We start from the raw sequence: 14566 nt of genomic DNA, 5'->3' as shown, positions 1-14566 counted from the left end.
CTTATGGGGGGGGTTTAGATATCCTTCAATATATCACAGATGGACCTATTCTAAGCAGCTTTTTAGTTGTTCCAGTCCAGCTGGTTCTGGATTTTAAAACCATTAGCTAAAAATGCATCTGTTTGTCATGACCTCAGCAACCAAAAATAAGACTCATTGCAAAGCTTCAATTCTTATTTTCTACTGCTTATTTTTCTTTCAGGCCCTCTTATGTGTATCTTTCATTTTGATTTCTAAACTACTCATTTCTTGTTAGGGTAATTAAACCTTTAACAACCAGATAACGGTTTAACCCTTTAAGTGCCACAGAACGTAGAATCTACGTTCTGTGGAAAAGTAATTTGAAATGCCACAGAACATAGATTCTACGTTCTGCAGCACTTCCGGGTTCTGGAGCGGAGGAGCGGCTGTTAGAGCCGCTCGCTCCATTCTGCTTCGATCCCCTGCCCCTAGGCAACGAGCAGAGCAGGGGATCGAGTGGCCCCTGGGGCGCGATCGCCCAGGGGCCCAAAAACAGCAGCAGGCACGTGTTACTTACGTGTCCTGCTGCTGCAGCCTGCACTGCGTCGTCGATCTCCGCCCCCACAGCACAGAGACAGGAACCACAATGCAGATGTCTTCCAGGGGCTCTTCCTGATCGCATGCAACAGTCTCCAGCGATTTTTTCAGGTTAGTGCAACAATTACACACACAAACACACCAACACACACTTATTACAGTAATACACACTTAGATTCACACTTACACACACTTACACATACATTTTTGGGGATTGGGGGGTCACTTACACTCACTGCACTTACACACACGTGCACACGCACACACGCGCACATAACATGTAATTTACCATTTGTACACACGCACACGCACATACATGGCATTGTGGCTTTTTTTTTTTTTTCTTATCGCATCGTCTCTTTTTTTGGCTAAAAAAATGTTTTATTGCCATTACGAATAGCGTATTCGCTAACCGTACTGTGCAATACCTTTTGTATGTTATTTCGGTGATTATATTGCAATTTTGGGTATTTTGGTGCATTTTTAGCCATTTTATTGAATTTTTAGCCATTTTATTGCATTTTCAGCTCTGCATATGTTGTGTTCACTTGTTTCTAGCTGTATAACCTGTTTGGCCCAGCTAAAATAGTCAAACTGTGATTCTGACGGCCGATAACACTAGTCTGGAAAAAAAACATTGATTTTTGTGGTTTTATTGGATTTTTTTGCATTTCACTCTTTACTGCCTTATTTTGTTTTGGCTTGTAAATTTTATATACTATATATCCATTTGGGGGTCTCTGTGCGCCACATAGTTTGGTATATCTATGCATATTGGGCATCAAAGTGTTCAGTAGACACCTGGCATTCATATTTAGGATGTTTTATGCTGATACGTTACGAAATGTGGGGCATATAATGGGGTAAAATTCAAGCTTTCTGACAATTTTCAGAAATTTGATAAAAACCGTTATGTTCAGCATTGCTTTGCAGTTTGGCAGTTTGCAGTAGAAACACTTATTTACCCATATTGGATTCGTCAGAATGTGTACTTTCTGAAAATATATGGTTTTCTGGGGTCTCTGTACTGTTAGGGGGGGTCTAATGTCGCATAATACACACACCAGGTGCTTATATTGCAGCAGCCAGCGCGTCAGCTGTGAAAATGTATATACACTATTGTCATTTGGTGGTCTCTGTGCGCCACATAGTTTGGTATATCTATGCATATTGGGCATCAAAGTGTTCAGTAGACCCTTGGCGTTCATATTTAGGATGTTTTATGCTGATACGTTACGAAATGTGGGGCATATAATGGGGTAAAATTCAATCTTTCTGACGATTTTCAGAAATTTGATAAAAACCGTTATGTTCAGCATTGCTTTGCAGTTTGGCAGTTTGCAGTAGAAACACATATTTACCCATATTGGATTCGTCAGAATGTGTACTTTCTGAAAATATATGGTTTTCTGGGGTCTCTGTACTGTTAGAGGGGTCTAATGTCGCATAATACACACACCAGGTGCTTATATTGCAGCAGCCAGCGCGTCAGCCGTGAAAATGTATATACACTATTTTCACTTGGGGATCTCTGTGCGCCACATAGTTTGGTATATCTATGCATATTGGGCATCAAAGTGTTCAGTAGACCCCTGGCGTTCATATTTAGGATGTTTTATGCTGATAAGTTACGAAATGTGGGGCATATAATGGGGTAAAATTCAAGCTTTGTGACGATTTTCAGAAATTTGATAAAAACCGTTACGTTCAGCATTGATTTGCAGTTTGCAGTAGAAACACTTATTTACCCATATTGGATTTGTCAGCATGTGTACTTTCTGAAAATATATGGTTTTCTGGGGTCTCTGTACTGTTAGGGGGGTCTAATGTCGCATAATACACACACCAGATGCTTATATTGCAGCAGCCATCGCGTCAGCCATGAAAATGTATATACACTATTGTCATTTGGGGGTCTCTGTGCGCCACATAGTTTGGTATATCTATGCATATTGGGCATCAAAGTGTTCAGTAGACCCCATGCGTTCATATTTAGGATGTTTTATGCTGATACGTTACGAAATGTGTGGCATATAATGGGGTAAAATTCAAGCTTTGTGACAATTTTCAGAAATTTGATAAAAAACGTTATGTTCAGCATTGCTTTGCAGTTTGGCAGTTTGCAGTAGAAACACTTATTTACCCATATTGGATTCGTCAGAATGTGTACTTTCTGAAAATATATGGTTTTCTGGGGTCTCTGTACTGTTAGGGGGGTCTAATGTCGCATAATACACACACCAGGTGCTCATATTGCAGCAGCCAGCGCGTCAGCCGTGAAAATGTATATACGCTATTGTCATTTGGGGGTCTCTGTGCGCCACATAGTTTGGTATATCTATGCATACTGGGCATCAAAGTGTTCAGTAGACCCCTGGCGTTCATATTTAGGATGTTTTATGCTGATAAGTTACGAAATGTGGGGCATATAATGGGGTAAAATTCAAGCTTTGTGACGATTTTCAGAAATTTGATAAAAACCGTTACGTTCAGCATTGCTTTGCAGTTTGGCAGTTTGCAGTAGGAACACATATTTACCCATATTGGATTCGTCAGCATGTGTACTTTCTGAAATATATGGTTTTCTGGGGTCTCTGTACTGTTAGGGGGGTCTAATGTTGCATATTACACACACCAGGTGCTTATATTGCAGCAGCCAGCGCGCGTCAGCCGTGAAAATGTATATACACTATTGTCATTTGGGGGTCTCTGTGCGCCACATAGTTTGGTATATCTATGCATATTTGGCATCAAAGTGTTCAGTAGACCCCTGGCGTTCATATTTAGGATGTTTTATGCTGATAAGTTACGAAATGTGGGGCATATAATGGGGTAAAATTCAAGCTTTGTGACAATTTTCAGAAATTTCTTAAAAAACGTTATGTTCAGAATTGCATGCAGTTTGGCAGTTTGCAGTAGAAACACTTATTTACCCATATTGGATTCGTCAGAATGTGTACTTTCTGAAAATATATGGTTTTCTGGGGTCTCTGTACTGTTAGGTGGTCTAATGTCGCATAATACACACACCGGGTGGTTATATTGCAGCAGCCAGTGCGTCAGCGGTGAAAATGTCTATACATATTGTCATTTGGGGGTCTCTGTGCGCCACATAGTTTGGTATATCTATGCACATTGGGCATCAAACTGTTTAATAGACCCCTATGTTTATTTTTAGGATGCTTTATGCTGGTAATGATACATGGACAATACGATGCTGGAAAGTTGAAGCTTTGAGGCAATTTCCAGATATTTCACCCAAACCGCCAAATTTGGCAAAGCCTTGCGACTCAGTAGTTTGGAGCAGAAAGGCATGGGTACCCATTTTAGATTCTGTAGAATGTGTAATTTCCAAAAATATATGGGGTTGGGGGTAAACATATATTTCTGTGTTTTTACCCCACAAAAATGCAGTCAATGTGTTGATTTTTCATTAGCTGAAGTTACCCACAGGACAATTTGTATGTGCTAACTTCATTTTGGGGCCTCTAAATGCCATATACTTTGGTAAACCTATGAACAATGGCCACCAAACTGTTCGGAGGAACCCTGGCAATCATATTTAGGGTGCTTTTTCTTGGTGCATAATGATACATGGGTGATATGGTGCTGAGAAGTTGAAGCTTTGAGGCAATTTTCAGATATTTCACCAAAACCGACAATTGTGGGAAAGCCTTGCGATTCAGTAGTTTGGAGCAGAAAGGCATGGGTACCCATTTTAGATTCTGTAGAATGTGTACTTTCCAAAAATATATGGGTTTTGGGGGGTAAACATATATTTCTGTGTTTTTACCCCACAAAAATGCAGTCAATGTGTTGATTTTTCATTAGCTGAAGTTACCCACGGGACTGTTTGTATGCGCTAACTTCATTTTGGGGCCTCTAAATGCCAGATACTTTGGTAAACTTATGAACAATGGCCACCAAAATGTTCAGAGGAACCCTGGCAATCATATTTAGGGTGCTTTTTCTTAGTACGTAATGACACATGGGTGATATGGTGCTGGGAAGTTGAAGCTTTGAGGCAATTTTCAGATATTTCACCAAAACCGACAACTTTGGGAAAGCCTTGCGACTCAGTAGTTTGGAGCAGAAAGGCATGGGTACCCATTTTAGATTCTGTAGAATGTGTACTTTCCAAAAATGTATGGGTTTGGGGGGTAAACATATATTTCTCTGTTTTTACCCCACAAAAATGCAGTCAATGTGTTGCTCTTTCATTAGCTGAAGTTACCCACAGGACTATTTGTATGCACTAACTTCATTTTGGGGCCCCTAAATGCCAGTTACTTTGGTAAACCTATGAACAATGGCCACCAAACTGTTTGGAGGAACCCTGGCAATCATATTTAGGGTGCTTTTTCTTAGTACATAATGACACATGGGTGATATGGTGCTGGGAAGTTGAAGCTTTGAGGCAATTTTCAGATATTTCACCAAAACCGACAACTTTGGGAAAGCCTTGCGACTCAGTAGTTTGGAGCAGAAAGGCATGGGTACCCATTTTAGATTCTGTAGAATGTGTACTTTCCAAAAATATATGGGTTTGGGGGGTAAACATATATTTCTGTGTTTTTACCCCACAAAAATGCAGTCAATGTGTTGATTTTTCATTAGATGAAGTTACCCACAGGACTATTTGTATGCGCTAACTTCATTTTGGGGCCTCTAAATGCCAGATACTTTGGTAAACCTATGAACAATGGCCACCAAACTGTTTGGAGGAACCCTGGCAATCATATTTAGGGTGCTTTTTCTTGGTGCGTAACGATACATGGGTGATATGGTGCTGAGAAGTTGAAGCTTTGAGGCAATTTTCAGATATTTCACCAAAACCGACAATTGTGGGAAAGCCTTGCGACTCAGTAGTTTGGAGCAGAAAGGCATGGGTACCCATTTTAGATTCGGTAGAATGTGTACTTTCCAAAAATATATGGGTTTTGGGGGGTAAACATATATTTCTGTGTTTTTACCCCACAAAAATGCAGTAAATGTGTTGATCTTTCATTTGCTGAAGTTACCCACGGGACTGTTTGTATGCGCTAACTTCATTTTGGGGCCTCTAAATGCCAGATACTTTGGTAAACTTATGAACAATGACTACCAAAATGTTCAGAGGAACCCTGGCAATCATATTTAGGGTGTTTTTTCTTAGTACGTAATGATACATGGGCGATATGGTGCTGGGAAGTTGAAGGTTTGAGGCAATTTTCAGATATTTCACCAAAACCGACAATTTTGGGAAAGCCTTGCGACTCAGTAGTTTGGAGCAGAAAGGCATGGGTACCCATTTTAGCTTCAGTAGAATGTGTACTTTCCAAAAATATATGGGTTTGGGGGGTAAACATATATTTGTGTTTTTACCCCACAAAAAATGCAGTCAATGTGTTGATTTCTCAGTAGCTGAAGTAAAGTCCTGAACAATTTGGATGTGCTAACTTCATATTGGTGTCTCTAAATGCCAGATACTTTGGTAAACCTATGCATAATGGGTATCAAATTGTTCAGTGGACCCCTGGCAATCGTATTTCAGGTGCTTTTTCTTGGTACCTAATATAGTTTGGGATATGCGGAGCAGCAAAATAAAACCTTTGAAATGATTTTTCAGAATTTTGAATTTTTTTTTGAAAAACCGCTATGTTCAGACAAGCTTTTATGTTTGGTAGTTGGGAGTAGAGAGACATAGTTACCCATTTTGTAATCGGCAGAATGTGTACTTTTCAAAAATGTATGGTTTTCTGGGGTAAACCTACGGTTTCAGGATTTTTTGCCTTGGAATCTAAAGCATGCCGTTTTCTGCCTTAGTGCTTTCAAAATTCGGTAATATACTGCCGGGAGTTTTTGCTGTACAGAAGTCCTAAATCTCCCTAAAACTATATATATCTGGTATTGGCACGTTCGAGAGACATAAGGCTTTCCAAATCAGTTGGATTTTCATCCCTAAAATGAAATATTTTTCTGGTATAATTTGATATACGATGAAAAATGGTAATTTTTCATTTTTTTTTGGTATTTAGTACTATAAATTTTTTTGCACAGGTGGAAATACATGAAAACTCAGGCAGATTTAGAAAGCTCAGTTTCTCCCGAAAAAACACAATGTATAGTTTTCCTAGGTAAACTATAGGTTTCCCCTTAGAAAATGCCCCTAAAGTGAGAGAGCACAAAATGTTTCAAAAACGGCTGGCATTTCGCGTAACCAAAATGTGAAATTCTGCTGGCACTTAAAGGGTTAAAATCCAAGCCTGAGTGCTTCAGAAACAACATAAGTAATTGAGAAAAAACACAAAACTTAAAAATTGCAAACCAGTTGCAAACTGTCATAGAATTCTGCTGTCTACACATGCTAACCTTTCATGAAAAACCCTTATCTATGCTAAAAAAAAGTCACATAAACAATAAAACAAAAACAATGGCAATTTAACATAATAAAAATATATTCACACTTTTATATTATAAATAGCACCTGTCCATATGGATCCTATTTTGCAACTTGTTCTTTCTTTACAGAAACAAACACAAAAATATATGGATGCATCACTTTGCTCTCTTTGCATTTCTGTATATGAATCATTATGCATCTGGTTTGCATAAACATACATGCTGTGCTTGTCATGTTGGTGCATAAATAAGTCCAACATGATGTGGATAGTGATTTAATGGCTTTACCTAAAATGGTAGAATTAAGAACTAAATATGTTTATTTATAAGTTTGTATATTCAGTTTTGGTGCAATGCATTTTTTGCAATGTTATAATGTTAAAGGAAAACTATTCCCCCAAATAATGTAGGTCTCTATTAAAATATATAGAAAACACAGCTCATATGTAAAACCCTGCTTCATATAAATAAACCATATTAATAAAAATATAAATTTTTAGCAGTATGTGCCACTGGGTAATCCTAAATAGAAAATTGCCATGTAAGGGCCCCTGGGAGATTCACAGTGTACACAAACAAACCAAGGGCACACATACATATTAGGCCACATGAGCCAATTGATAGACAAAGTTCTATCCTTTACTCCCACAATTCTTCCTGTTACAGTTAGAGCTGCAGTATTTCTGGTAAGGTGATCTCTGAGGAAGCCTACAGACTAGTGATGGGCGAATTTGCGCCGTTTCGCTTCGCCGAAAAATTCACGAAATTCGCGAAACTGCGAAAAATTTGCGAAACTGCGCCGGCATCTAGTTTATGATGCCGGCGCCCGTTTTTTCGACGCCGGCGCCCGTTTTTTCGGAAATTTTTTTTTGACGCCCGCGAATTTTCGCGGGCGTTTTGCGAATTTATTCGCTGGTGGCGAAACGCGCAAATTTGCCGCGAATTCGCGCCTGGCGAATAAATTCGCCCATCACTACTACAGACCATAACAAAATGTTGACTCAAGATAGAAAATCAAAGATGTAAAAGGGATATATTTTTTGATAAAATATCAAACTGGAAAACAGTGTTTAAACAGGCCACTTAATATGATATACTGTAAACTATCCATTAGTGTTTTAGGGACCCAGGAATGCACAACAGTATCCCCATGACCTTCTTATGGCTGATCTTGCATGGGATAAAGGGTGAAATCAGACAATAGAAACTTGAGTGGTAAAGAGAAAAGGAATGAAAAATAGGATGAGGGATATGATAAAGAATATAAAACAGAGGAAGTAGAAGGATACGCTGTAAATAATAGGGGAAGTAGAAAAACATAAATAAAAGGCAAGGTAGAAGTGAAATACTGAAAGACATGAAATAAAAAAGGAATATAAGAGAGGATAAAGGTTTATTAGGGGAAGAGTGAATTGAAGGTAAAGGTTAGCTTAAGCAAAAGTCCAATACTGTATGGAAATTCAAATAAACCAGTTGTTCCCCTGCTATATTACTGAATATACCCTTAAACTTTAATCAGCAATCAAATTCTTGTTGAGACTGTATTTGGAGTATCTGAAAGGTTATATAAAGTGACAGCTACTGTTATTGGTACAAAATATATGTATGATTCCTACAGAAACTATTTTTATGCAAAGCGTGAACCGTGGAATACAGAAATGTTTATTGAACTGCTGGGAAATACATTTTCCTGAATTTATCCCATCTGTCTTAACTAAATTCAGTAGCCGGACTTCCTCTGAATACTAAATTTTTCACTCTAAGCTATTTTATTTTATCAACTGGTTTGCAAATAAAACTTCCTTGAATAATAACTACTGAGCTGAACTATAGCTAGCAGTGTTAGGCTGATACTGATCAGTCTGGGAATACAGTAAATCTCTGTGTGTTTTACTGGATATTTGACTGTGTAAGCCAGCAAGCTGCCTGTGCTGACCTGAATCTCCCTGAAATATTCCAGCCTGTTTTATTAACAGCTGCCTTACTGCTCCACTTTTACTGATCTGTCTGGGTACACATAAATCTTTCTGCATTTTACTTGAGCATACAGTTCATGCAGATAGTAGTGCTGTGTTGAGCTGTTTACGAATAAAATTACAAAATCTGCCTATTTGTCTTAACCACAGCCATTTGGTTTTTTACTGATACCAAAGTGGCTGAAAATAAATCTCTGTAAATTTGAGCACAGAGACATACCAGCCATTTGCTGGAAAATAAAATTATTCAGGAGCATTTATAAAATCTCTTTTAGATTGACAAGAACCATGCATGCCAGGGATGCTGCTAAATGCAAAGGGATTTCAAAAACTAGAAGCTGCATTTTTGAGGATTATTGAGGGAAAGGGATGATAAATGAATAAATTAATACATGCCAGAAAGTACACTTAAAGGTTATCACAGCCTGGCAGCATGTACCAGTTTGTTGTGTGATGGACCAGTTTGTTGTGTGAAGAGCTATGAGGTTGTAAATGTGATAGATAGATAGATAGATAGATAGATAGATAGATAGATAGATAGATAGATAGATAGATAGATGATAGAGAGAGAGAGAGAGAGAGAGAGAGAGAGAGAGAGCTGTTTTATTGTTCTTTGCTCCTTGCCTCTATGCCATTCTAATGTTGCATTTTCCTGTGTGTAGCACCTTCATTTAAATATGCAAGCTACATGTTTAAGTGGAAGCAATACACTATGGCAGTCATTAGGTAAAATATTTTTTTTGTGCAGACATTGCTATTAAACAGATTCAAGTTATTTGGGTCTATATACTAAGGAGTGCATTTTTACAGTTTTTACATGCACTTGTGCCTGGGGCAATAATAAACGAGCTTTATGTCTGAATGTTTTGAACAAGAGCTGCAATTCATTTTTTCAGTGGTCAGCTGAAATAACCAACAAATAAATTAGTACCTGTATTATTCGAGAGATGAAAATATATAAATTTGTCTCTTTATATGTCTCTGGTAAGGCCTTACCTTGAGTATGCAGTGCAATTTTGGACTCCAGTCCTTAAGGAAGACATATATGAGCTGGAGAGAGTGCAGAGATGTGGTTAGAGGGATGTCAGATTTAAATTATGAGGGTAGAGTAAGACTGTCAAGGATGGGGTTGTTTTCTCTGGAAAAAAAGATGCTTACAAGGGGAAAATGATTACACTTTACAAGTACAGTAGAGGTCATTATAGACAGATCGAGGGGATCTCTTTTCCCTTAAAAACACCAGAGGCTACCCCTTTAGAGTAGAGGAACAGAACTATCATTTGAAGCAGCGTAGATGGTGAGAACAGTGAGGTTCTGTGATGTTCGGCCAGATGAGGTTGTGATGGCTAATTCTGTTAATGCTTTTAAGAGGGGCTTGGAGGATTTCTTGGACAATATCAAATGATATTGCGATACTAAAATCTACAGATAGCATATTTATTGGTATATTGTTTATGTGAGTGTATGGAGGGGTCAGTATGAGTGTGTGTATGTATGGGTTTCATTGGGGGGGGTTTGAACTTGATGGACTTTGGCTTTTTTTCAACCCAACTTAACTATGCAAGCATAGATTGCAGTTTGAATATAATTACTGTATGTAAATAAGAAAAAAACTGTGTGACTGCAATGACTCCCAGAAGTGCTTGATGATAGCTTAGTTGTCAGTTCCTCCCCAGTGATCTAATCTATGAACAAGGAACAACATTGTAACTCAAGGTAGCTCTTTTTGGGTATTACTGGTCTAAGGTGCAGGGATCATAGTACTCAATAAGGCTTCAGGCTTAGCACATTGTTCCCTGATCCAATACTTGAGCTAAATAGGACAGGGAAATTGAAGCTACTCCATGTTTGATCCTTGTGATGTTGATAATTACCAGTGTAAAACTTATCCCCTGCATAATGCAGTCCTGCTAACAAAAGAGTCACAACTGTGTACTGGTAATCAAAATCTACTTTGCAATCACCTACAAGATATTAAAAGGCTAAAGGTGCAAACTGCACTCATTCAAGAAACACACTTTGAGGCTACCTGCAAAATTGGGTTCAAAGCTGACACAACCCAGAAAAATTTAGGGGACAGCGACACATCTGGCAGACAGATTGGCCTGAAATAGAATATTATTCAAAGGGAAAAAACACTATAAATTGCACTAAATATACAATAGCATCAATTTATTTACCCAAGAGGGAAAAAGTAGAAACACTGACATCGTTTTTCAGAAACATTAGGTTCTATTGCTGTGAAGGGGGTTATGACTGTGAGAGAGGATCTTAATGCTGCATTACAACCTTCTCTAAATGCTTGTACCTTATAAAGAAATACCAAAAATGAAAAAATTATTGTCTCCTTCATATATAATAGGCACATGGAAATAGTGAATCCCCATGAAATATACACCTTGAAAATATCCATGCATCAATAATATCTCCATAACACATTGGGGGTTATTTATTAAAGTCAAATGCTAAAAACTGGAAAAGTTCGTACGATTTTGGAAAAAAACTCTGAAAAAAAGGTACAATTCAGGTTGTTACTCAATTGTATCAAGTTTTTCCCCAATCAGATAAAATTGATCTTTTTTAATAATAAATGAGGTCAAATTGTGGATTCTAGTTTGGTCAGACTTTTTAAAAATAATATATCAGAAAAATTTGGATTTTGATAATTCACCCCCATAATGTTTTGGAAAGGGTCCATAAATAAAACATTGAATCCATAATCTGGTCTGATCACTCTGAACACATGCACATTATTTATGTCTAGCAGATCCAAAAGAGCAAGAATGTGGAGGCTAAATGAAAGACTTTTTTGCAAACAAATATATACAGTAGTAAGATATCCTGGCCCAACACAATACTTTAAAGACAGCTGCACCAAAGGTTATAACCTTTTGTAATTTGGGAGGCACATAAATGCATCATCAGGGAAAGGTTAAATATAGTAGGCACCGAAAAATGTAAAAAGGCAAAAACCAGAGCCACTATTAGATAAAAAAATAGGAAATACACATAAACTTTGCCATTCAAATGCCACTCCAGCAGATATTGGACTTCTGTGTCCCAGATTAACAAACTACTCTCAACCTTCCTATTATGAGCATGGGAACAAGGTAAGAAAATTACTGGCATCAGTCCTGAAAGAAAAGCAGAAGAAAATTTAAACAGCAATAAAAGCAGATAAGAAGAACATAATTAATTTGACTAAGGATATAGCAGAAAAGAAAAATGTATGCCCCAGGTACAAAAACAAAACCTTATTAATGCCTTCCTAACTAGAATCAATATTCTAAGCATAATGATGGAACTCATACAACAAATAAATAACTCACTTACAAGAAAAGTCTGCTAGTCTAGCAGAAAAATGTATGGCAAATGTTAAAACACACAGAACTGATGGGTATATTTTACATTATTATCGGACATATGCAAACTCTTTCCTCCCCCACTTAGCAAATGTAGCCAACTCAGTGACTAAGGACCTGAATTACCTGAAGTAAATAAAGAAAATAAAGATTTGTATGGCCTAGCAAGAAACACAGATTGAGCTATAAATGACTAACCCTCACAAAGAACAAAGGCAGGATAGGCCCAGACAGCAATTCTTTTTAAAATCATTGACTGGTCCACCAACGCTCTAAATAAACTATAGGTATTGTTGAACAAAATTAATCTAATAAACCAATTCAATACCTTGGCCAAAACCCAATATATCACTCCTATAAACTCTAAAGGGCAAATTTACTTACCTCCTAAGTTCGGTAGATTCGCCAGGGCTGTGCAAATTCACGAAGATCCGAAGTTGCACACAAGTTACCGATCGTTTGCGAAGTTGCGCTAGCGATGTTATGATCAGCGGTTCGAAGTTACGCTATCGATGCCTAATTTGCATACAGCACCAAATTAAAGTACAATGGACGTATATGTTGCAGCAAATACATTACACTACACAAGCTGGGAAACCTTCATAAAATAAAATAGAGGTGTTATTTTGCCCTATACATGTGCCCACTGTATAGTTTAGGTGCCATATTTTAGGAAATGTAGGGGGGGAAGAAGGGTACCCCCAAAAAAATTTACAATCTTTTTCAGCTTATCACCCTTAAAAAAAGTCAAATATGCCATTGTTTTTTGGGACTTTTTTGAAGCAAGTCCTATCTGCTCTATTGCACTTCGCTTGGTCTGCAACTTACTCAATTAGCGTAGTTAGGTCCCTTAGCCAGAGCACAACTTCGCCTGGCATAAGGGTGCGAAGTAGCACTAGAGTAGGTCCACTTCGCTAGTGAATTTAGGTCAGCACCCGTTAGTAAATCGGCAAAGTGGCAAAATGACAAAATGACGTCATGCTGGCGAATTTTCGCTAGCGTTAGCCACTTCGCCCTTTAGTAAATTTACCCCTAAGAGCTGGAATATGGAAAACTTGTTTTAAGCCTACCAAATTCTGAATGTTAGAACACTAAAAGGGATTGAAGAAATAGATCCAGAAAACATATAGACCTGTATAGATTAATTAAGATCAAACACTTTACCAAAAACTCAGTCTGTTGACCCAAGTTAACAAATTTAAAAAGATTATGCACATTGACACTGCCCACGTCAAATATAGTATCACTGCTATTTAAGGAACAGTCAGATGATGGAGAGTGTGTTTACTGTTAAGTGATAAGACACAAAAAATATTCTAGTAATCAAAAAAAAAACTTTATTAAGAGCAAGAAGAAAAACACACAATAAGATATTGTGCTATTGATAATTGTTAGTGCTTTTCTTTCTTGATCCTATTTGCACCAGTGACTATAAGAGAGAATTCTCCCCACTAGCCTAAAATAGCTGAAAAAATATGTGCAGTGTAATGAATATGGCCATTTGTTCATTGATGGATTTCAACCAATGCCCGATGCTTATAATTCTCATGATTAAATTTGGATTTGCAATGTGATGATTCAACAATTTTGTTTGCTATTTTGACAGGGAGCATAACTCACAGAGTCACAATATCAATCGCTAAACACAAGAACACATTTCAAAATATATTGCTTTTCAATAATCATAACAGTTTATGAGGGAGTTGAATCCAACACAGTATTAATAAATCAGAAAAGCTGCAGGAGACTTACGTGGGTGCAGCGTTAGGTCCACACTGATTAAGAAGTGGGCCTGGCACACAAATAAAAAAGAAAAATTTGAGCTGCCATTTTACAGGTAAAACCTGAGACTTTTTTTTTTTTTTTAAAACATGTTATTCAATTATTTTCTTTCATTATATTTTTATATTATTTACAACAGCAACATTTTTTCACCTTCATTGGGAATAAAAAATATAAACCTTCTAATATAACACCAAAGAAAAAATAGATGTTTTGTTTTCCTTACTTATATTAACATTTGTAGTATACTCATTAAAAGACAATTACTTTGGATGCAAAACAACTGTGACATAGGGAATAAATGAAAACCCTGTAGTTTAATTCTGTAATATGCAGGATAATATAAAAAAAAGAAAAAAAATACCACACTGTTCACTATCAACTCCTGTTTAATGCTGAGCTACTTTTCATCTCTGCAAAAAGTACTCTGGAAACAATACATTGATTTTTTTCTTGAACAACTTAAAGTCTTTTTTTTTTTACAGTGATGCATGGGATGTTTTGTTA

The sequence above is a fragment of the Xenopus laevis genome, chromosome 3L, assembly GCF_017654675.1.
Source record: "Xenopus laevis strain J_2021 chromosome 3L, Xenopus_laevis_v10.1, whole genome shotgun sequence".
NCBI classification, from domain to species: domain Eukaryota; kingdom Metazoa; phylum Chordata; class Amphibia; order Anura; family Pipidae; genus Xenopus; species Xenopus laevis.
This window is presented reverse-complemented; position numbering follows the sequence as displayed.